We start from the raw sequence: 4187 nt of genomic DNA on the forward strand, positions 1-4187 counted from the left end.
CCCGAGAAGGATATCAACCATGTGTAATGGGCCTGCCCGAAATTCTCAGATTCTAGAAAAACACTTGAGTAAGCTCTGATTAAAAATAGATCTCTCCCACTGTTCTCTTTTGAACCGTTTCTCATTAATCCTACAAAAAAAACCTTTCTCCCTTTTTACAATTTTTTGGAAAGAATAATTTATTTATTCAATGCAATTTTAGTTATTAAATGCCAAAAGGAGACCAACTTGCCAATCTTTCCTTTTGTCCTCTCAATTCACCTTTACTATCACTTTCGATATCAGCTTCAAAACATTTATTTTTATCTCTTAAGTTGTAATTTTTCTAAATCAAATTTCGCGCTTTTTATTTTGCTCAATACACACAACGCCACCTTCAGTTTATTTTACCATTCCGATTTAATCCTATCCTCTTAACTTCACATTATAATTCTGACTCCCAACCAAATACCTAACATTATGGCATTAAATCATCTGTAGATACACAATAGTCATAGCCATGGCCAAATAGGTCACGCTTTAATTGCGCGGAGTGTTTTTCTTTATACCTAGGCTAATTCTTCTTTTCCTCCCTAGCGCAGCTGCAGTGAATTGGGGAGAGAAAGAAAGAAGAAGAAGATTTAACAAATTCTTGGACGTTCGTGCTTCCACTCCCTATTTCTGGTAAATAATAATGCGGAAAACTGCCAAATATTTGCGATAGCATTTCAAGCTGTTGACACGGGGTTTCGCAAAAACGGAGAAATCTATGAAACAGTCAAAACTCACCAACGACTGAGGATCATTCGTATTTGAGGTTTCAAAAATGCACTTTAAAAATTTTCTAGACCACGGAAAGGGTTTCGCGGTGTCGGTAGTGGCGCTTATTATCTTGTTTTTCTTAAAAAAATCAGTAACTGCTAAAAAATGAGAGTAAAGTGGTGTGGCAACGACCAAAATACACTTTTTGTAAAAATCGTGTCTGTCTTGGCGGGAATTTTAAATTAGAAAAAAATGCAACTTGTGTTTTTCTTTTTGTAATTGTCTATTGCCATGTCTTATTTGCTCTCGGAATAGAATTAGTGTGGAACAGGATAAGTCCATAAGCCACGTGATTTCTTTGGGGGGAGAGTGAGTTCCACTAAAGGTTACGTTAGATTGCCTAGGGAAGGGGGGGGGGGGGTCCTAGCGACGTTGGGTATACACTATGGTGTTAAAAAGAAACGCATGGCCAGAAATCAGAAAAATGTTGACAAAAATTGGGCCTCGAGGTTTATGGAAGACCTCCAAGTCATATTTTTTATATGATAACTTCATAATTTAGAGTGATAATTTCAAATATTTTTCTCTCTAGTAAAAGCAAATTATTGTGAGGTGTCTAAATATGCCATTTGGAGGGCGTTTTAGATTCTAGGAATGTGAGTAATATTATTATTTTATAAACCGAGAATAGGTTGTTCAATACTTTCCTTATTTATACGATTCTACGGAATGCGTTATTTCATATGTGTTAAGCATGTTACGTTACAACAAGATATGTAAATAATTCCTCAAATATATTTCTTTAAATTGAAAAATTATAATACATGTCAGTAAACAACTAAAAGAAGACAAACACAAGTTGAATTTTTTATTTGTATTAAACATTCCCGCCAAGACAAATGCGAATTTAACCGACAGTGCATTTTTGATAGAACGATCAAGTATGGCGGAGATATTAGCGCCAAAAGCTGTTAGTCGGCTTCCTGCTCAACACGCGTCCTTGTCACACCACTTTATTTCATTTTTTAGCAGTAACCGAATTTTTTTTCCAAAAACCAAATACTAATTGCTCCTACCGCCACCGTGAAGACCCTTCCGGGGTCTAAGAAATTTTCAAAGTGCATTCTCAGAACATCAAAATAGAATGATGGGCGGCCGTTGGTAAGTTTTGAGTGTTTCATAGATTTCGCCATTTTTGTGCACCTTGTTCCAGCAGCCTTCAGAGAGAAAATTATTGATAAGAAAATGAAACATATTTAATTATGTGAAAATAAATAAACTAGTAAGGCAAAATTTTCGAAATTAAGAAAAATTTTGTTTAAAAAAGTTTGTTTAAAAATGATTTTGCTTCTGAAATTGCATCGCCAAAATTGGAGAGTTTTCCGCATTATTATTAACAAGAGTTTTCAATTATAAAAAAAAAAACTGTTATTTTTTATATTTTTAGTTGTATATCTAAGAGACTATAAAAAATATGTTTCATTTTCATAACTGTGAGTAACACAAAAAACAAGGAGCTTTTTCAAATTTTTGAATTATTTATTGTTGTAAATTTTTTAGTTAAAACAGTGCATTTTCATAACAAATTCATTCAATATAATAGCATTTTGAACACACTTTAATCGAGCGCGAAGCGCGAGACAAGTGATGGGAATGTATCCCTTAAATTCGAACGAGCTTTAAGAAATAAAAGGTGACAAGCTATTAAAGTTAAAATGTTTCAAGTAGTAAAACTCAACTGCTAATACAAGCAGTCAATTGAACAATTTTAAATTAAATGCGGTTAAACTGCAACATTTTTAATTTGCAACTTTCATAAATTGCATAGTTAAAATAGTTCTGGGTAAAACACCATAAATCTACGCTACGCCATCATTTTCAATGCTCTACATTGATGAACAAAGCTTTTTTTGTGAAAATTTGTAATTATGTAATTCAAGGCAATTCCAAGTTGGGAACATTAAGAATTGAGCGATTAATTTTTAACTATAGACTTTTAAATAAAAAGTTAAATTTCTTTAATTTTAAATCGTTTCAAATTAATAGATGTTCAATTGTTATCTATAAATTAAAACTCAAATATAACCATGCAAAAATATGCAGATATTTATGCAAAACATTAACTATCTTTTTGAGATGTTAGGCATACAAATATTTTTATGTTAAACTGAAACACATTCAGATGTTAAAACTCTCCGAGCGCATGCGAATCGCGCTTTGATAGCCATTATAGAATATCACAATTTTGAAATTTTGTAAAAGAATAAAATGTAGCTATCATTAAATAAAATTGGATAACGATTTCTTTCTGTCTAAAGGAGGAAACAATGATCTGAAGTTTCAGGTTTATTGACTTTTAACACATTTGCCGAAATTTTATAAATTTAAAAAGAAATTTGAATTAAATAACTTAAAATATATAGAATTTTAATGTTAGAGTACGGATCATTCGTTCTAAAAATAAAATAATAAAATAAAATACGTTATCGCTTCTGACTAACTTTTGTAAGTTGGTTGAATTTCAATAAATAATCGCATAATTTTTTCGTAGAAAACATGATACTGCTGCTGCAGTCTTCAAATTTCAGTATTGTAAAAATTGATAAGTGAACTTAACGTTAATAAGAAATCCAGATCGAACCTATTCCAAATTGCATTATATCACGTGATAAAAAATTTGTGATAATTCAATAGATTGTATAGATTTTTCTTCAAAAAATTTACCAAATTCACAGTGAAAAAGAAATTCATTGTCATTTTTCGGTTTTTCACGGTCTCAAACAATTTTCCCTCATTTTCCTGTTTATGTGGTCCATGAATACCGAATAAAAAGTGCGAGACCTGACAGACGCGCACGCTTTCTTATTGATTTTTTTATTAGCAGAGTAAAGAATTTTCTTCACACACGTATTATTTTAAAAATCGTTGAGATTGGATTTCTTGCGCCTATTGGACATTCCTCGAGTTCTACTGTGGTCAATACTTTAATTGCGCCGCTATCCATGTTTATTTTCACCCGTTTTGCCCTGGCAGAAGAAACAGGATCAGGTTCATATATTCCACGCAAACACCTTTGTCTGTTTGATAATTTGTCCAATATTGCCCAGACGTCCCCATTGGACGTTGATAATACAATTTGTGCTTCAGTAGGCACGGGCTTAATAGTACGATTTCTGTTTTTTAGTAGAACTCGTGCATCTGCAGGAAAACAGTATTTTCGAAATTCAAATACGCGGCTCTGATTCTTGTGGGGAATGAGTCGAACGATTCTAAGTTCTTCAAGTTTAAACCCAAGTACATTAGAAAAAGTTGGCTTTTCAGGAGGAGAAATGAATCTGACATGGAGAGGAGGCTCAGTCGGAGGAGGAGGTCCGGCAGAATATTGAGGTAAGGCAAGAGAAAGAGTCGTGTCTGGGGACTGTTCGTCAGAAGACCAAGAAGCAGAA

The sequence above is a fragment of the Belonocnema kinseyi genome, chromosome 2 (genome assembly GCF_010883055.1).
Source record: "Belonocnema kinseyi isolate 2016_QV_RU_SX_M_011 chromosome 2, B_treatae_v1, whole genome shotgun sequence".
Classification (NCBI taxonomy): domain Eukaryota; kingdom Metazoa; phylum Arthropoda; class Insecta; order Hymenoptera; family Cynipidae; genus Belonocnema; species Belonocnema kinseyi.